Source organism: Aedes albopictus, chromosome 1, assembly GCF_035046485.1.
Source record: "Aedes albopictus strain Foshan chromosome 1, AalbF5, whole genome shotgun sequence".
Taxonomy (NCBI): domain Eukaryota; kingdom Metazoa; phylum Arthropoda; class Insecta; order Diptera; family Culicidae; genus Aedes; species Aedes albopictus.
Window position 1 is genome coordinate 3,911,272 of NC_085136.1, and position 21,675 is coordinate 3,932,946.

At 37.3% G+C, this 21,675-nt stretch overlaps 1 protein-coding gene across 3 annotated transcripts in view; it reads right to left on the minus strand.

Annotated features, from left to right (window-relative positions):
• Positions 1–21,675, minus strand: part of LOC109405399 (pyrokinin-1 receptor) — a 398,748-nt gene that overhangs the window by 268,206 nt on the left and 108,867 nt on the right. For all 3 annotated transcript variants that reach the window (XM_062843026.1, XM_062843022.1, XM_062843015.1), the window contains one exon: positions 14,656–14,734. The gene's annotated coding sequence lies outside the window, so the exon portion shown is untranslated. The remainder of the gene's footprint in view (positions 1–14,655; positions 14,735–21,675) is intronic.

Sequence of the window (21,675 nt, forward strand, 5' to 3'; positions counted from 1 at the left end):
ATTTAAATCATATTGTTTTACTTCAAAAAAATTTGATTGGGCCGCAGATGTTTTGACAATTCTTAAAGGGTCGCCACTTCAAAAAGGTTGGGGAGATTTTGAAGTAAATTCTCAATTTTTAATCGTGTCTTCAACTTAAATTAATAGAAATGATCTGATTGATCCAATTATTGATATTTAGAAGAATGTGTTCTTTTTAGTTCTTCGGAACAAGACATAATAAAGCACAGTGCCTGTCCAAATTACATACATGTCCATTGTCAAAATTATATTTTTTACCCTATTCCTCCAAGAATTTCTCCTGGAATTTTTAAGAAATTCTTTCAAAGATTGCTTCAGAAAATAGTACATGTATTACTTCAGAAATTTCTGAAGGAATTCTTTCAGGGATTCTATTAAAGTATCCTCCAGCAATTTTTCTCCAGGATTATTTCGATTAAATCTTGTTGGAATTCCTCAAGGGGTTTCTCAAGGAATTCCTTCAGTTATTCCTACAGAGATTTCTCAAAAATGCCGTTCCGGCAGACATTTCTTTACAGTTTCTTGTAGGATTACACCTAGAAATTCCATCAGAACTATCTCTAGAGATTTCTGCAGGAGACCGTTCACAGATTCTTTCAGCGATTCCTATATGAATTTTTCTGAGATTCTTTCAGGTATTCGGGTGGGTCGGGATGGTTGGGGGGTGGATTGATACCATCAAGAATTGCTCCAGAGATTCCCTCAGGCATTTCTTCCAAAATTCCTCCACGAGCTATTTTTCTAGCAGTTCCTCGAGGGATTTCTCCAAAGTTTCTTTAGACAAAGACTGCTTCATAAATTCTTTCTTCAGGAAATCTTCAGGAGATTTTACAGAACTTTATTTCTTGGCATTTGTTAAAGGAATATTTCTAGGAGTAGCTGCAGAGGGTTCTTCAGTTCTTCCAGGTATTTTTTAGAGTTTCCTTCAAAATATTCTTTACCTTCAGAAATTTTCATAGCGATTCTTTGAAGAATTCCACTACAGCTTTTGTGTTCAAAAATTTCAGCAGGATTTTCACATATATCTAGAGAAATTGTACAAGAAATTCTTCAAAACATTTCTCCTGAGGTATTTCCACAAGTTCTTTCAGGATTTACTTCAGAAATTTCTCCAGGGATTTCTTCAGAAATCCATAAAAAATGTCCTTTTTGGAGGAAACTCCTCCAGAAATTCCTTAAGAAATATCTTCAGAAATTTCTTCATAAACTCCACCAAGAGTGTTTCCTTGGAATTATTTCCAGAATCCCTCCAGAAGTTTATCATGACTTTTTTTTAGGAATTCCTTTGAAGATATATCAGGGAATTCCTTCAGGTCCCCAATGATTATTTCAGGAATTTTTGTCCTTTCATATTTTTTTCTCAAACTTCTTCTAGGAATCTCCACAGTTATCTTCTGGAGTCTTCTTTCATGGATTCAGAAAATCCTTAAGCGGGATTCCTTAAGAAATTCTAGAACTCCTCCAGTATTTTTTGTGAAATTTCTGGATGAACTGCTGAAAAAACATCTCTGGAGGAATCTTTGTATGAGTCACAGGAGATATTTCTGATGGAATCGCAGGAACAATTTTAGAAAGAACCATTGTAGGGGTTTCTACAAGAATCCCTGAAGGAATTTCTCAAGGATATGCTAAAGGAACTCTTGGAGGAATTTCCGCAGGATTTTTAAAGGTATTTCTAGGAGGTATTTCTAGGAGAATTTTACGAAGAAAAATCCAAGGAACAACTTTTACTGATATTCCTAAAGAAATCCTTAAAAAACTGAAAGAGTCTCTGGAGATATTTCCGAAAAAAATCCCTGAAGAAATTTCAAAGGGAATCCATGGAGGAATTACTAAGAGAATGCATGAAGTAATTTTTGAAAAAAATGTCCAGTCTAATTCCAGTAAAAATCCCTGAAGGTATATTTGAAGGAATTCCAGGAAAAGTCCTGAATGAATCCCAGGAGGAATATCTGAGGGAACTTTCTGAAGGAATAACAAGGAAAACGTCCTGGAAAACGCTTGGTGGAACTCTAAGAAGAATTTATTGAGAAACTCTAGAAGAGTTCGTGAAGAAATCCTTCAATAGAGTACCAGGAGGATTTTTTTAATATTCCTGGAGAAAGCCGAAAAATCTCATGAAAAATTTCCAATTGAATTTCTGTTGAAATGGCAAGTAAATATTTCTGGAAATTTTCTGAATCCGTGGAAAATTTTCTAAAGGTATCCTTGGAGGAAACTCTGGAAGAATTTCAGAAGAAATACACAGAGGAATACTGGAACGCAAGAATCTCTGTATGAATTTCTGCAGGATTCCCTGGATCAATTCCCGCTAGAATCACTGGAGTTAATAATGCAAGAATCTCTGCGGGAATTCTTGTTCGTTTTTCTGGATGAACCCCTGAAGTAATTTCTGGAGACTTTACTGCGGATGTTTCCAGTGGAATCCTTGGGGAAATTCCCGAGGAAACCTCTGGAGGAGTTCGTGAAGAAATCCTGTATGAGTTCCTGTAGGAATCACCGGAATATTTTCTGAAACAATCTTTAAAAAAACTTCAGAATGCGAAGATAAACCAGCATAGGGCTGGAATTCTCAATAATAAAAAAAATAAAACTTCTGGACTCGCTGGACAAACTTCTGATTCCTTCAGAGGGATTTTCTAAAGGATTTTCTAAAGTCTTCTATCCGAAGTAATCCCAGGCGAAGTTTCAGAAGGAATCCATGGGAAATTTCCTAAACAAATTCTTGGATAAATTTCTGAAGAAATTTTTAAGGGCATATCTGGAGAAATTTCTTAATGATTCCATTCAACTAGAACAATTTTTGAAAGGGTCCTTTGATTTTTTATGAATGAATCCTGAAGTATTTTCTAAAAGATATCCATAGTGCAATTTTGTAAGGAATCCATAGAAGGTGTTCTAAAAAAATCTCTGGAGAGATTTCTGAAAGAATCCCTGGAAAAAATTTAAAGGAAACTTTGGTGGAAATGTATTATGAATCTCGAGAAAAAAATAAAGGGAACTCAGAAGGATGTTCTGAAGAAATTCTTCGTGAAATTTCTGGAGGAATTCTGAACTTTGGAATTTCTGAAAGAAATTACTTGAGCTATGTTTGAAGTAATCCGTGGATGATTGTCCGAAAGAATCTCAGGAGAGATTTTTGAAAGAATCCATGGAGCATTTTTTGGAAGCTTATGGAGCTCTGGAGGAATTTCTGTAGCAGTTCATGGATGATTTTTTAAAAGAATCCCTGGAGAACCTTCTGAAGGAATCCGTGCAAGATTTTTTGAAAGAAATCATAGATAGAGGATTTTCTAGAGCAATCCATGGAAAAGTTTCGAATGGAATCCATGGTAGGATTTATGGCAGAGTTCATTATTTTTAGTTCTTAATTTTTGGATGAATCTTTTGGGAATTTCAGAGAAATTTCTGAATGAATTTATGCATTTACTAAAGGAATTCCTGAAATTATTCTTAAAGAAATTCTCAGAGAAATCTCAAAAGGAATCCCTGGCATAATTTCCTATGATTTCATGGAATACTTTCTAAAGGAATCACTGGAGGAATTTCTGAAGAAAACCATGTAAAATTTTCAGAACTAATCAAAGAATGAATTTTTGAAGAAATTCGTGAATGGTTTTCTAAATGAATCCTTCGAGAAATTTCTGGAAAAAGCTCTCGAAAAATTTCTGAAGGAATTCAGATGATGTTTATGGAGGATTTTTTTCTAAAATAAACCGTAAAGAAATTTTTGCAGTTTCTAATTGAATTTCCAAAGATATTTCCGAATGATTGCTTGATAGATTGAAGGAATCCCTGAAAGCATTTTCAAAGGAATTCGTGAGGGAATTTCTGAAGAAATAACTAGAAGAATTTCTGAAGACATCGGAGGACGAATTTTTTAAATAAACCCAGGGAGTAGTCCCAATATCACAGAGATTTTTGTTTTGCAAATATGAGGGCGCAAAAATTATCAATTATCAAATAGACGATTTTCTTATATTCAGGGGAAGCAATTTCCAATATCATAACGTCTGGAGGCACAAAAGTTGTAATATTTATTCACATCAATAATTACTCAAAGTGTGTGAGGGCGCAGAATAGTTCGAAACATCATTTTATTAAATTCAAGAAGGCGGAATAAAATGTTTCTTCATACTGGAAAAAAGATTTTTCTTACAATATGGGCAAAATAAAGCAAAATATTTTGAAAAATGACCGTGTAACTTTCCCTAAATTTATGAGGGCGCTCAAAATTTCGAGAAAATTCACAGCTCTTCCAAAATCACAAAGGATTTTTTTTTCTTTCCCCAATGAAGGCACAAAAACAATCTTAAAGGAAATTTTTCTCATGGGGACACAGAATTATCAATCAAATAGGCGATTTTCTTGCAGCAACAAGAAGGGAAGAAACATTCTTTAAAAAAAGTATAGGCGGCTTTCTAACATTAAATAGGAAGTAGGTAAGGTATTGTGATAATATTGATAATGATAAATGGAGAAGTTGCTCCTCAAAGGCTTTTTTTGTTTACAAGAGAACAAACTAAATAAATCTTGAGTTAAATTATGTTTGGACGACAGGATTGGTTAACTTTTTACAAGAAGCATATTTTCATTCTTGGCTATTTTTTTTTTATTTTTCTTAAGGGCTGGTTACTCAGTGATTAGCTTGGTGTAAACTCTATGACACCACTGGTAATGCAAACCATGTTTGTTTCTTATATACTAAATTGTGTACTTCAGGGGTATCCGGATTATTTTAGAATTGGAATCTCCGCCCAAAAATAGTCGAAACTTTTGATCAACATTATAGCACACAGAGATTAATTTTTGGATATGTAAAAAAAAAAACAAATCGGAATGTTAAACGTCTTAAGTAAGCGCCGCCATGATGCGATAGTATTTAAAAAGCACAATTTGTACCAACTAATGACTATAACCAACATTGTGCCACCGCCAAATTATGAACCGAATTCCTTTGCACACTAATGTGTAAAGTGTCGAAAATAAATTACCTAACTAACTAACTTTCCCATGATTTAAGCTCTTTTAATATGTCCCTTGCCGCCAAATTACTATACCACTGGATACGCCAAATAATCGCTGCCCCCCCCATTATCAGGATCCTGGCTCCGCTACTGACGATGAACAACATTAACAAGGTGATACATTCCGGAAATATGACTGTTTTGTGATGAGGTAATTCAAATCGTTCTAAAGCGTGAACAAAATGATCTAGTACTCCACATTAATTTGATCCACGTTGAAGCACAGACAAACAGACGTCTCACTCTACTCACTTCCCATCGTTTCCCTTTTTGACGGATTATTCAAATATTCCGTAGTTCGCAAATTGCTCACTCATGGCACTCACATCGCTTTTGCTCCTGTTTGACGTTTGCTCACTACCACCATCTACTCAGTGGGTTTGCGTACCACAGCGTAATTAGCATTGGACGATTATGTTTGCGTGACGATGATTTCTATCGCATTTTGTTCCAAGTGATACGTCTGTTTGTCTGTGGTTGAAGGACGATAAGATCGACGTCACATTCCAAGAAACAGAAATAGCTGAAAAACAGTTTCTTAAGCTACAAGTTGCTTAAGAGCCATTTGTTCAACTCTTGTTCAGCGAAAATATGTGTGAGGATGTTTACGTTCAAAATTGATGTTTACATTGGTAACTAGCCTGCCTTGTGAAATTGTATGCCGTGCATACATCTTCTATTTGCAAAAATACTCCTTTTTGAACCATTATTTGGAAAACATAAACCAATAGGCGCATCTTCTTTAAGACTTCTCATTCCTTGAGTGAAGAATTAGCTTAAGTTAAAATTCACGAATCAAAAGAAATAAAAATTAAATAAACTTCTCTGCAGAAATCCGTCGTTAATGGTTGACCCCCAACAGAAATCAATGTTTTAAAAAAAAAAAGTTTATTCTGCGAACTGCCAGGCAGCATCCGCAATAAAAGACCCGTTTATGGTGGACTGAATTTCCAACGGCATTTGCTGGCTGATGGATGTTTCAGAATAGAAGTGCGAGGAAGCACCACGGAGCAACTTCTGAAGGTTCCGAAAAGTACCAACACATGCGGGCTTTAAATTATTTCGGTTTGAGAAGTTTGGATTTGTTCGCCGACGAATGAGATTGATCTTTGGATAAAGTTACTTTTTTCGGTATGTTTGAAATTTTTTGGAAAAGATAAACTGACGGAATGGAACGGGGCTGAGTGTATGACATTTTACAGGAATGACACTCATCAAAAGCTCTAGAAAATAAACGACAAATTTTTAGGAACACCGACTACATTACACAAGAAAATGCAGAATATAAACTTACAATCAATGTTCCATTGAGGAATATGAATATTTAACTTCAAGCACAAACGGGTGCATCAAACAACAAGAGGTATTGGAATAAAATCGCTTAAATAAAAGTATCGACTGATCCGATACTGTCTTTTGAACTTTCAGAAGACTTACTGGACCGGATATATTACAAATCGTAGCTTTGTATAATTGAAGAAGTTACCGTTACAGCCGTAGACATTAGGTTCTAAACTCAAGAACAGTTTGGATGACTTGGAATATCCCGGCTGATTTGATACAGTCTATTAGTCTATTGAACTCATTGGACATGACATGAGAATACATATCGTAGCTTTATATAATGAGAGAAGTTACCGTTACACCCGTAGACTTTAGGATCTAAACTCAAGAACAGTTTGGATGACCTAGAATATCCTGACTGATCTGATACTGTCTATTGAACTTTCAGAAGACTTACTGGACATAACAGATTACAAATCGTAGCTTTGTATGTTGAAAGAAGTTACTGTTACACCCGTAGACTTTCGAATCTAAACTCAAGAACAGTTTGGATGACCTGGGATATCCCGACTGGTTTGATACTGTCTTTTGAACTTTCAGAAGACTTACTGGACATGATAGATGACAAATCGTAGCTTTGTATAATGAGAGAAGTTACCGTTTCATCCGTAGACTTCAGGATCTGAACTCAAAAATACTTTGAATGACCTAGGATATCCCGACTGTACTGATACTGTCCTTTGCACTTTCAGAAGACTCACTGGACATGATAGACAACAAATCGTAGTTTTGTATGATGAAAGAATTTACTATTACACCCGTAGAATTTAGGATCTAAACTCAAGAACAGTTTGATTGACCTAGGATATCCAGAAAACATATTCTGTGTCATATTCTACCCTTTCTATACTGTTGAACACCAAAACCAAAGAAATGCGTTGAAAAAACTCTATAAAAACGCTTAGAAAACTTCCGGCTTCAAAGTTGTGGGCATTATTATTTCAAGCAACTTTGCCCGAAGACACTTTATATCTGGCTCAAAATTTGAACGTACATTTTTACATTCTGACATGGGGTAATCCATGCAAAAACATTATTTTCATTATTTTTTTAATAATTCTTATTTGTATTTTTTCTTTGAAAGAGTTTTGTTAAGGCAATCTTTGAAATTCAGGTTTTTAATTTAGAAGAATACTGTCTTTGGCAACGTTACTCATAAGACTGATGGCTTTCACATAGAATACAATTTAATTCGAGCATCATTCACTACGTGGCGCTAGTGTTCAAAGAAGCTTCCAATTCAGTCCCAACATCGTATATCTTGCGTTTTAAACCATTTATAAGGATACTGTTTTCGACTGAGTTGCTCATAAGACTAAGAGCTTTCACAAGAAAGTAATTTAGTTCGGGCGGGAGTCACTCATTACGAGGCGCTAGTGTTCTTGGAAACTACCAGTTTAGTTTATAGCTCGTGTATCTCGCGTTCTGTACTTCTTAGAGCTTCCAGTTTGATCTAAGCGTCGGTGTTCTGGACCATTTGGAAGTATTCTGTTTTCGGCAATGTTTCTCTGAAGAACAAAAGCTCCCACAAAGAATGGAACAAATGGTGATTCGGCTCCAGCTCGGAGGAGCAATGGGAAGCGTTGCACAGATGGAAGAAGCTTACATCAGAAGGACAACAGATGGACAACATCGACTTTTCCGACAGCTACCCTGAGGAAGGATCCCGAGCTGTATATCAAAGTCCGTACCATGATCTCGTCAAAGGCTACGCACACGAAGCATCGTAGTCGGAGTCGGAGCTGTTGGATTGCAGCAAGGTGTGCTACGTTCCGCTGAATATCGTCTACAACCCGAGAAAGAAGAAGTTTCGTCTGATGTGGCACGCCAGCGCGGAAGTTACAGGAGTGTCGCTCAACTCCAAATTGGCCGTGGCGTACATCCGCATCGAGAGAGCCCACGGGCCGTTATGCTCGCTCGTGATGGCGAGGTCGAAGGTAGCACCGTTGCAGCATACATATGTCCATACCACGACTGGAGCTGCAAGATGCATCGTTAGAAGCGAAGCTGGCGAACTCCGTCTGCGTATCTACAGTTCTACGAGATGACAGTCACTCAGTCGAAACGTTGCCGTTTTCGAAATGGAAATTTTCAGTCCGGAAAGTAGAGTGCAACTGCCGTCTTGCATCGAACCGCAGAAGAAAGATAGATCGAGGTCGTGTCGGGCGTCGGCCACTGCAAGGATCATCAGTGTTGTGGAGAAGAACGTGCGAACGAAGCTTGTGCCGCTGATGCAGGACGAATACCATAGAGCGGAAGCGTATCTCTGGAGGTCGATCCAAGCCAATTGCTTCGGAGACAAAGTCTGCACATTGGCGAAGAACCCGAAGCAGCCGTATCAGCAGCAGCGGCAAGTGGAGAAGAGCAGTATCCTGCGAGCGGAGATTAAGAAGATCGGGAGAACCTGTCTATTGTGCAAGGTGTAGAAGTGTCGTCCGTCGAACCCGAGGATGGGTCCGTTGCCTGAATTGCGAGTGATGCCGCATCTGCCACCGTTCAGCCATACCGGCGTAGACTACTGTGGGCCACTGACTGTTATGGCCGGCCGCAGATCAGAGAAGAGGTACATCTGCCTGTTCACCTGCATGACGACGAGGGCTATATCCAACTTGAGGTCGCTCACGACTTGACGGCCTGACGACTCAAGCGTCTCTGATGGCCATACGGCGATTTGTGTGTCGCAGAGGGAAGCCGCTAGAGTTCTACTGGACGACACGAACTTCCAAGCGGCAAGCAAGGCGATCATCAAGCGAATCAAGATCGAGTCTGAGGATGAATTCACGGATTCCAAGACCCGCTGAACGACGGGCGGACGGTAACGGACGAAGTGTACTGACGACGATAGTGGAGGCCAAGGACCTCATCAACTCCCGGAACAGGACCACCGAGGAGCGTTCCGTTCCACCGACGAGCGAGGCCCAAGCACTGCGAGACCGCTATAAGCGGTACACAGCGACTGGCGGACAAGTTGTGGGCTCGGCGGGTGTTCGAGTATCTGCCTTCCATCAACCAGCGGACGAAGTGGCTTTCCGAGTCGCCACCACTAGCGCGTGGTGACCTGGTGTACATAACCGATGACACCGTGCAGAAGAGGGTCCGCGGCATCGAGACGGACGTCTATCCGGGTACAGACGGCAGAATCCGGCAGGCCACTGTAGAGACAAGTAAGGATAAGTTTAGGAGGCCGGTGAGCAGCGCAAGCGGTGCGCAACATGCGGACACCGGACAAGACGATTCAGCGTCTATCGACTGAGCGCTGAGCTGTCAGTGAGTATGTTGATTGTTGGTGTGAGTATGGTCCACTGCACGAATTTATGCTGGCCTGCTTACTCTCACAGAAAATTCGACGTTTGAGCGGTGGTGGCCGGCACCGCTCAAACGTCAAATTTCATGTAAGAGTAAGGCCTGAAGTACACAGGGTCAAATATTTGACAAGGAAAGAATTCCAGAAACAACATCAGTTTGACACTAAGGGCTTGTCCATAAACTACGTAGACTCGTAGGGGGGACGGGGGGGTCTGGCCAAAGTCTACGCTCCATACAAATTTCAAAAATTTTGTATGGACAAAAGTCTACGGAGGGGGAGGGAGGGGTCTGAAATGGCCCAAAATGAGTCTACGTAGTTTATGGACAGCCCCTAATGAAAATTCGATCGCGTCAAACAAGTTATTAGAGCATTGCACATTGGTCCAAGAGAGTGTCATTTTGGTAAAAAATCAATAACTTTTTTTCGAGACGAGATATCAATGGGGTGTCTTCGGCAACTTTTTTATGCATTTTAAGCTGCATCTTATGTAGGGGTCGTCCATATTTTAAATTCATTTTTGCGAAGTTTACGACATAAAACTTTTTTCTGGTGCATTTTTTGAGGTCAAAATAATCTACAAAAATATAGCCCAAAGTATACCAAAAAACTTTGCTGAACAAACTTATATTTATTTTTTTCATTTTCATTGAGTTTGGAAGCGGTTTTCATGGCCGGCCCCTAAAACCAGTTTTTGGCCCATAACTTTTTTGTGTGCGATTTTCAAAGCCTACTATGTTCTAGACAAATGTTTATGGGATGATTTTGCAACTTTTTCTTGAAGACGACCATAAGCTATTTCGTCACTACTAAGAGTTATGCACTTTTTTTTGCTTGAAAATGTGCTTTTTTGTGATGCGTGTATCTCAAAATGGCGCAAACATTTTTCAAATCTGTAAAGGTGACACAATTCTACTAGTATTCAACTACATTTTAACGGATTAAAACATTGGGGATAATCTAATTTACCCATAATAAGATGCACTTGAAAACTGTGGTTTATTGATATTTGCAAGTGAAATTTCCTTGTCACCATGTAAGGCAACATTGCATGACATGCTTTGATGACATTTAAGGGGCCGATACTAGTGAGCACATTGCAACAACATGAAATGCTTCACCATGGAGTTCAAAAATCAATTTTACTTCATTATTTACAAATTAGAGGAGTGAGGAACCTTAAAATAATCATGGTGAAGGTCCATTGCGTCCCCCATTTTAATTGTTGGATTTTGCCTCGCATTTTCTCAATAATGAATCTGGAGTATGGAGTTTTGTTAAACTTACATGCTTGGACTTTTCTACTGAATATTACCATTACTTTTCGTTCTTCCGACGCCCATGTGACGTGACCAGCCCAACACAGTCTGCCTTATTTTATTAATTTAACAATGCCAACCGTTTGATACATACCTATAAAAACATCTTGATTCATGCGCCGTGTTCCTCTTTACCATCAAGTATTATATCCGTCAAAGGTAAAGAGCTAAGTAATGTTGTTCTTTGTTTGTTTGTTTACTTTCGACACTTGACACCAGGGTGCGTTCGTGTCGCCAAGTAAGTAAGTAATGTTAGATTAGCATTTCTGTATGTGTACACATTTAATTGAGCTTGGATAATTTTCATTCTTTCACCCAGATCTTCACATCCGAGTGCTCTGCAGCCGAAACATCAGCAAAACAATCAAATTTATTCATTGCGGCACCTATGCGTGCCGCTGGCAGCCAACTTCAAACGTTGTGTATTTAACCAAGAATTCAGCAAATAAATTACACAGTCGATCTCGGCAATCTGATTTAACCCTCTAATACCCAACCCCGCCTTTAGACGGGGTATAGTTTGAGCATTTTTGTAATTTTTGTTTCGTGGATAATCATTTTTTTATATTTTTGGCTGATATTTAGGACTGTTCTATATGTCTCAAAATGGTTTTTGGTGTCTTTTGAAGCTTATTGTCATTTTTTTTAAATAATTGAAAAATTGATGTTTAAGTCACATTTCAGAAGTCATTGAATATTTTGTATTGAATCGCTTCAATCGGTTTCATTTCGATCGTGTTTGTTTTCTTTCTAGCTCTTAAAGAATCAGTACTTTATCAAGTACTTTATCTTTCTTTTTTAGTTGATTTTTGTAACTTTTTTGTATATATAAACACAGCCACCAGGAATACGAACCAAATCGTGCAAGAGTCATGCTGATCGGTACATCCGTTCCTGAGTTTTGTTGCCTCAAAGGAACTTCAAATTCATTTATATATATATATAGATTTATTTACATCATCTGACATCTTGTCTCAATGAATAATGATGGAGAATAGCCTCCTTGAACGAACCAGAAACATTCAATTGGGCTCCTTCAAAAAGGCGTAAAAACTCCATGCCTTTTCAAATGAATTGTGAATCAATGATCTGTTAATCATGCTTCCTGTGATTTCTGATACCATATGAAGTAGAACACGCTTATCAAACATTCTCTTGTGAAAATGGTCGAAGCTTAGACATCTACACATAATGTGTGGCCCATGGGCCGCCCTGTTTTGATCACGATTTAAACCGTTTGGGAGAAATTGGTCGCATTTGTAGAGTAGAATATGCGTTAATTTATAAACCCTCTAGTCTACAGTACACTGCATTGGGCTGTTCAAGTTACACGGATGTAGGAAAAATAGCTGATGAAAGTAATATTAAGTAGAGAACTAGAGAGGTGCCGTCGGCTCCTTGCTAGGCCGCGCAATGTTTGCAGTTGAGGATGAGTACCAAAAAGCACTAAACGTCCAGAGGAACTGAGCGATTGGCTCGGGTCCAGAGAAGAACGATTTGACGTAGATTGAACGCAGCGATTTGCAGTTCATCAATAAAACAAGTTCAAGTATGTAAGTTTGACGAAACTCCATACTCCAGATTCATTATTGAGAAAACGCGAGGCAAAATCCAACAATTAAAATGGGGGACGCAATGGACCTTCACCATGATGATTTTAAGGTTCCTCACTCCTCTAATGTGTAAATAATGAAGTAAACTTGATTTTTGAACTCCATGGTGAAGCATTTCATGTTGTTGCAATGTGCTCACTAGTATCGGCTCCTTAAATGTCATCAAAGCATGCCATGCAATGTTGCCTTACATGGTGACAAGGAAATTTCACTTGCAAATATCAATAAACCACAGTTTTCAAGTGCATCTTATTATGGGTAAATTAGATTATCCCCAATGTTTTAACCCGTTAAAATGTAGTTGAATACTAGTAGAATTATGTCACCTTTACAGATTTGAAAAATGTTTGCGCCATTTTGAGATACACACATCACAAAATAGCACATTTTCAAGCTAAAAAAATGCATAACTCTTAGTAGTGACGAAATAGCTTATGGTCGTCTTCGAGAAAAAGTTGCAAAATCATCCCATAAACATTTGTCTAGAACATAGTAGGCTTTGAAAATCGCACACAAAAAAGTTATGGGCCAAAAACTGGTTTTTAGGGGCCGGCCATGAAAACCGCTTCCAAGCTCAATGAAAATGAAAAAAATAAATATAAGTTTGTTCAGCAAAGTTTTTTGGTATACTTTGGGCTATATTTTTGTAGATTATTTTGACCTCAAAAAATGCACCAGAAAAAAGTTTTATGTCGTAAATTTCGCAAAAATGAATTTAAAATATGGACGACCCCTACATAAGATGCAGCTTAAAATGCATAAAAAAGTTGCCGAAGACACCCCATTGATATCTCGTCTCGAAAAAAAGTAATTGATTTTTTACCAAAATGACACTCTCCTGGACCAATGTGCATTGGTTTCTTTATGGACAAATATTTGACCCTGTGTACTAACAGCATAAGCAGGTCAATATAAATTTGTGCAGTAATCCATTGGGAAAACTAGAAACAGTAAATAAAAATATAAACAAAAACAGAAGGAAAAAATCACAATATGCTAATGATAAGCATTGGAAAAAAGTAAAGCAGTTGAATTTGAGTTGCTAAAATTTTGTGATTAGCTCGAGCAATCTTAAAAATATGGTATGGTAAGGGAAATGTGGATAAATCAAAGATTTGAATCTTAAAGTGTTCCGTTTAATCTTCCTTTTGCATTGCGTTGGCAGCAGCTCTCTGACGTAGTGTACGGTTTGGGCCAAAAATGACTCTGATGCCAAAGGAGAGTTAAACAGTTTCATACACGAAACCCATTTGACCCGAGTGTGAGCCGCCATACCTGTAGGAAAAGCAGGATGATTGAAGAAAACTATTAAATGTAAGTGTATCACAAAAGATCAAAAAATTGGTCGCAGTGATACGTTGCAGTAGAAGTTACAGAAAAAAAATGTAGGTAGACAGTACAAAAAGCGTAAAAGAACATTAGGGGGATTCACTTAACATCGTAAACTGATTAAGCGTCGCGATCACCAAGGCAATCTTCGATTATTTAATTCGCAAAATCATGAAACATTTCAAATAAGCAGAAAATCATGGCTTACGCAGTAATTTAATCTGTTTAGTGAATACCCCTAATAATAAATGTATAAATTTGTGTATTTCCTTCGTAATATTGAATCAATAAAATTAGTTTCAAGCTGTTGCAAACTAAATTGCCTGCTTTGAGAACTCGCATTTCTCATTAGGGTGGTCCAAAAAGGAACATTCTCTGTCAATGTTATTGATATTCACGCTAAACTGATATAATCGCTGCTTTAGCGAGCTATAGAGTGAGAGAGCGAGTAACGGCGCTTAAGCCCGAGTTTTTGATTCTGGGCACTACAGGATAAAATATCTATGTCCTATCTCAAGAAAAGGAATATCGACTACAATGGAGTGTGTATTACCCTTCTGAGGTACACCATTCCCAATCATCACTCCACTGATACTTGGTAGGGCTGTCTCCGTTTCTTCAATCATGAAATTCAAAAACTTGTGTCATTAATGTTAGTCGTAAGTGGATAATGATTGTAATATTTTTATTTTAATTACCTTTGAACCATTAGTTTGCGCAGTGGGTCTGGCCGTTTCCGTATTTCCAGGATGCTTTCCAATACTGACTGTACAAGCGCTAGAATAGAATAGAATAAAAACAAATGAATGAAAACTTATTATAAGTTCACTATGTTTCAGGGATGACTCTGACATGATTCTTTAAAAAAAATAAAAATAGGCAAAAAGATAATAGTTTCTCAGGCAAAGTTTTTCCCAGCAACCCGAGCAACACACATTTCATATAAGAGCTACGACTGCGCAAGTTTTGGTTTTATATAAGTTATTGTGCCAACAGATCAATCAATCCACTAGATTATTATAAAGATATGGGAGTATGGGGCACGTTCGGTGTAGTAAGGTACCCCGGGGCAAGTGAGAATTCGGGGCAAGTGAGACCTACAGGTATATTTTTTTTTATTTTTTAGTTTTAAGGCAAACATTCTTCATAGAAAACATAGGTATCACACCAACGGATACTTTGAATTCAAAAATTGCTATTGTTCTCACCATAAAGAGACCATATATGTTATTGTTGATCATATGTAAATTTCAATTCACTGAGTGAGATTAACGTACTCTATTACATTAGTCGTTTAAAAATAAAATAACAAATAAAGTAAAACTTTTTCGGTTTCAGTATAATCTTTGGAGTGCTTGCAAATAATTTTAAGCGAAAAAGCATTAATTTATGTTCATTTATTACCTTTAGTTAACTGCTCTCACTTGCCCCAGTGCATTTCAGCATCTGGGGCAAGTGAGACCTATGAGAGTAAACAAACACAACTTCATAGTATGATCTCGCTTTCTTCAGCCTAAGTCGGAATTTTCACAAAAATGAAGTAAAAATCGGTGTCTTAAGTAAACAATCGTTGAATTACACTTAATTACTTCAATTCTGATGATGAAGCTATTGTTTAAAATGGTAAAGTCTTGGGTAGAACCGAAATCATATATTTTTCATGTTTTTTTTTTCAAATTCTATTATTTTTTTCGTTTTTTGCTGCATGATGAGTTTTTCTGAATATTAAGGAACCGGTCATAGAGTATGAAAAAAAATGGAAAAAGACTTATTCAAAGTTCACGATTTAAAAATCTTTATTTAATGATCGTAAAATTATGTTGACCCTAACCATAACACCTGTAAATCTTGAAAAATCTTTTGGCGAGTTTCATCAACTACGTAATATGAAAAGCAAGTTTGGAAATCTTTCGGCATTTAACCTCAGGGCGCTTTTAGTATAAATAAAATCAATTTGTTTTGCACGAGCTGCTAGAGTTTAATCGTTTTTTCTCAGTGATTCGTTATTATGTGTGTTACGTAATTTATGCACGATACCACAAAATTTTTCCAACATAAATCGCTAAACATAGTTATTCGCATAATATATCTATAATTTATGCTACATTACATATATGCAGCAACTTTATTAAGCCATTTGTACAAAAATTCCGAATAGGTCCCACTTGCCCCATGATACGGTGTAAATGAAGATCTGCTCCACTTTTCATTATATGCATAATATACAGAATTTAAAAATTTTGAAACAGTTTCAATGCCCGTTAATGAGAAGAAATATACCAACAATGTCTTTCAGAACCATTGGAATTATAAAATTATTTATGTTTAGAATTTTTTGGCTTGACAAAACCAAACTAGCATTTTTTTAGGTCCCACTTGCCCCGAGGTACCTTACTAAATTTGTAGTAATGAGCTGAATTTTTATATGGTGAGAAGGTAAATTCTCTGCTTCTGCAATGAAATGGTACAAAAAGCATGGGTATTATGATTCCTTTCCTAATTTGATGCTGTTTGAGCAAAAGTTTTGGTAACTTTGTTGTTAAAGGAATGGAGAAAACAACAAAAAAAAAGTTACCAAAACTTTCGCTCAAACAGCATCAAATTAGGCAAAGAATCATAATACCCACGCTTTTTGTAGCATTTCATTACAGAAACGGAGAATTTACTTCCTCACCATAGAAAAATCCAGCTCATTACTTCAAATCTAGTACTACACCGAACGTGCTTTATAGGACAGATCGGTGAAGTACTAGATTTGTAGTAATGAGCTGAATTTAAGTATGGTGAGATGGTCAATTCTCCGTTTCTGCAATGAAATGGTGCAAAAAGCGTGGGTATTATGATTCCTTGCCTAGTTTGATGCTGTTTGAGCAAAACTTTGGGCAACAGTGTTGTTGTTTTCTTCATTTCTTGCAACATAAACAACATAGTTATCCAAAGTTTTTCTCAAACAGCATCAAATTAGGTAAAGAATCATAATACCCACGCTTTTTGTACCATTTCATTGCAGAAACTGAGAATTGACCTTCTCGCCATACTTGAAATTCAGCTCATTACTACAAATCTAGTACTACACCGAACGTGCCCCATTGCCGTTCAAATGTTAAGCTTGCTGATGATCCAAGACAAATTTCGGGAGTTTAACTTGCAGATTCACCAACTGTTAAGTCAATTGATTTTCAAGCAGCGTACGATTTTGTGAAAAGAAACGAGCTTTGGCAGATAACGCCAGAGCATGGTTTTCTGGAGAAACTAATTAGGCTGATACACCGAACGCAGGATGGATCAATATAAAGTATTTCGATCTCAAACGAAGTGTCTACCTCGTTTGTGACCTTGGATGGATTGAATCCAGTGGGGTGACACAGCTGTCAAACTCGGTACATCGCCACCCTAACCATCATCGTTTTTGATACGTCGCGTTTTGGTATCCACTTTCTGGTCGGTTTACCCAAACTTGCTCATGATTTTCGGGTGTGTGGCTCGTGTGTTGCTAGTGCTGGTTTCGGAAATTAAACATTTCAGACAAAGTTGTTTCTTTTGATGATAATTTCTCTTTGTTTATCACTTTGCACGATATTATATGTAGCAGAGAATATAATATCAGCATTTTTGCCACGAACAAAGCAACATAAACAAAAACATTGGACGCCATGTTGAATCGAATGCTGGCATGCTGATTCAGGTCCTTCGTTATCCCCCTGATTGAACCAGGATGATGCTATTTCAAATTTACGTTTAGTTGAGAAAACGTTTCAAAGTCTGGAACAGATATGGAGTTGAATTTGGATGGAAAACAGAATGCCGAAAGAAATGAAAGATTCAATACAAGTACCAATTCCGAAAGTAAGTAAACCTAAATCAGTGGAAGATTTCAAGAGGATGACTCTTTGTAACGTTGTGTACAAACCGTACGCAAAATGGATTATAAATAGGCTAAAGATTTTACAGGGAATCCGGAATTCAAGTAGCAAGTGTATTGCGAGTAGTATAATGGACGAGTACTGGAATGCCGGTAAGACTTTATTTGTGGTATCAATACATAATTAGAAAGCTTTCGATAATGTAAGTTTGGTAAAATTGAAGGACCCTATCTTTGTATAAAAGAGGATAGAGCCAAGGTCAAGTGGGGAGGACAATTTTCGGAGACGGTGAAGCGGGGAAGAGGCATAAAGCAAGGGTGTCCTCTATCGCCGTTCCTCTTCAACTTGGTCGTACAAAGCATACTAAAAAAGTAGCAGGAAGGGTCCCGAAAGTGAAGCTAACGAAATAGGAGTGTTCCTAATACATACCACGTATCTCCTGCAATGCTATATGGAACGCTTACAAAACGTAGCAGAGCAGCAGTTGGCGAAAAACGAAAAACTGAAGACATACATACTGAAAGACATATGAAATTACTGTAGAGCAGTGAATAGGAAATTTAATGTCAGAAAAAAGTTGGAAGGAAAGACAACCAACAGAAGAGTTAGAGTTGCTAGAATCAGCTACTATGGTCATATCAGTAGAAGGCTAAGAACTCATCAATTGAAGTCTGCATTAAAATTAAAATTTAATTTCAAAAAGGAAGGAATACCAAGTTTCACATGGAAAGATCCCCTACAGCAAGATTTTGCAAGATGCAGAGGAATGACAAACCATGACTGGAAAGAACTGGCAAACAATAAAGAGAAACTGAAAAAGAAAGCAGAAGTAATTTATCGAGAGAATGACTGTGAAATTTCTAATGGAGAGGAAAGAGAATAGGAAATGAAATATGAAAAGAAATTTTAAATTTTTTACTATAAGAAAACAATAAAAAAAAACCAGGGGAACTAGGAGTGATCATGTGATAGTGGGAGCAAATATGGTAGATAGAAAAAAAAGGAGATTCACATAAAGTAAGTAGGGGTAGTCGGGGTAATTTGGCCAATGGGGCAATTTGAGCACCACTGGAAAATCACCTAAAATCTAGTAATTTTCGAAAATCTACCAAGGAGCTCCAATACTGACCTGATATTGGAGCGATTGAAACATTAGAACGTAGTAATTTAGTCTGACAGTAAATTAGAAAACTAAATTTCAAAATTGTTGGCCAAATTACCCCGACGACGGCTGATCAAAAACACCTCATAAGACTTCTCCTGTTTCAATACCTTAGATAACTTTCAAATTAGTTTGTTTTCTGTATACTTCAGTTTGATACTATATGATTCAATATCAAGCGAACCAAATTAAGTTTGTATTGCAGTAGGCGATATAAATTCTTCATTGAAAATAGGGTGCTCATATTACCCCGACGGTTCAAAATCGACGCAAAAACAAAACTTTTTTCAAAAATCATTATTTGGCATTTAAACGCGATTAGACTATGATATTTTTATGCAACTACTATAGAATTATCAGAAACATTCTGACCATACGATGTGCGAGAGATTCAACGTTGTTTTCTGCATTTCCAATTAACTTTTGCTTAAGGTAGCCAAATTACCCCGATTTACCCTACACAGAAAAAAAATATATAATTAAAATTCAGCGAGAAATCATGCACATAAAGGGAATGCTAGAGTTAGTGAACTTTTACATGAGATCTAGTGTAAAATTACATTACCATCGTGTAAATTTCCGCCAACTATCGCGTAAACCATCTTGGGCTCCAACCGGTTACGTGACTAATAGCGGAAATTTCCACTATTGTAACGTAATTTTGCATGATATCTCATGTAAATATTCACTAACTATAGCATTCCGTTTATGTGCATGATTTCCCGCTGAATTTTACATGAATATTTTTTTCTGTGTAGATCCTTTTGAGACTGCGCGTAACTGGAGGAATCTCATATTTGGAACATTGATTTTGACGCATTATGGCGGTAGGAATTTCGATTAAGAATATTTTGAACGATAAGTTGTTTATTTCAATTTCAGAGAATTTGATCGTTCAATGTTATTTGCTTGACTTTGATATAATAGCGATATGTTTCAATGGTGTTCATGTAAATAAAGTTGAAATTGTAATGTAGTTCAAATATAAAACATAAATCAGGTAAATGGTGAAATCAGGTGAAATCAGGTAAATGGTTAAATTCTATTTTAAATTACATGACACTTGGGATTTTGGGGGAGTAAAAAGAACTGGTTTCCGGGCAAATGTTCGTGGGGTGGCCAGACTTTGTCACGAGAAAGTAATCATCGTTTTGTTTTTCGAAGGTCTCCAGTGAATTTAGCTTACCCTGCTACAACAAACCACCATGTAGATCTTTTCATTCATGTTTGACTCTGCAGCCATACACTGCAAATTTTGTTTACTGGTATTCAGCAAATTTTGCTGATTTTTTTTGTGCTGATTTCATTCAGCAATACGAATTTACTGAATATCAGCAATTATTTTTCAACTTGCTGAACCATCCAGCAATTTTGACAGTTGATCAGCAACTTTGTGCTGAAAAATTTTGCTGAAATTCAGCAATTTATTTTGCTGATTATTTTTGTGCTGGAAGCGTTTCAAAAAATTTGGTGTGTAGGTAATCTTAGCGCTGATGGTGGGTACAACATCATCATTAGCATTAGCATTAGCATTAGCATTAAGCGAGTCGCACAAATTCGTAGGTGGTACAGTCCTAGACCGCTGTTATGAGGGTTGCCTCCTTCCCGTCTGAACCAAAGCACAAAGATTTGGACTAATCTCTGACTCTTAGACAAGACTGACGCAATCCTCCAATGGTCGAGCACTGTCCTGGCCACGTCCTTGCGACTGCTGGGGAATGGGAAAGGATGGTTAGTTTTGGACACCTATGAAAAATGTAGACAACTCTACGATCTCTCAGGCCTAGGTGTCACGGGAATTTGGGTGTTGTTAGTGGAAGGGTAAACTACAAAGGATACGGTTGGTTAACGTTCAGGCACACCATTGTTAGACTGCTTCGAATCAGTTGTCTGCCCAATTCATCCTCGTCATCTTGTTGGCATTTGGTTGATTATCTGAAATATAAAATAATATTTACATCGTACGTCAAATAAGCTATATATTAGTGATACGCTCGCCACAGTTACATATTTTTAAAATATTATTTATATCGTACGATACATTTACCTGAATCCTGCTGAAATAAAATGTTAATTAGCAGTACATTGAAACACAAATAATACAAAACACAAGGAAAAGAGCATCAAACTTTGATCTTGGAATATTTAAAAACGCGGTAAATATCTAGATCAAAATTTGATTTGGTAGATCTTACACCGCAACGCACCATTCTAAGGTGATCTACCCACGTTACGGGGTAGGTATCCATTGAGAGTTAAATGTCGAGAAAATGAACATTTTCTATGCATGATTTCTAACTTCTTTAATTGGCATCACTGCACGTTTTGCGTGTGGAAGAGGGTGGCGACCGCCCCCAGCCGCCGCTGGATGAAGGTCCAACTAACTTATAAAAATGAGACAATTTGAATCGAATTTTTTTTTTGCAATTTCTCATCATAATAGCCTGTTTTACCTCACGCAGATTAGACAGGAAAAGGAGTTTTTTCTAGTCTAGTCTAGTCTAGTCTACACATACACAGCCATTCATTGAAAGAATCCTGGAAAATGATAGATTCGACCAATTCTACCATTTTTCTTGTCATTATTAATGCTTGCAGTACATCGGGAGTGCATTACAAACATTAAAGCGGCCAGGCCTACTGTGCAGTGTTATTGGTTTTATAAGAGAGCTATGGAGTGGGGACATCTCGTA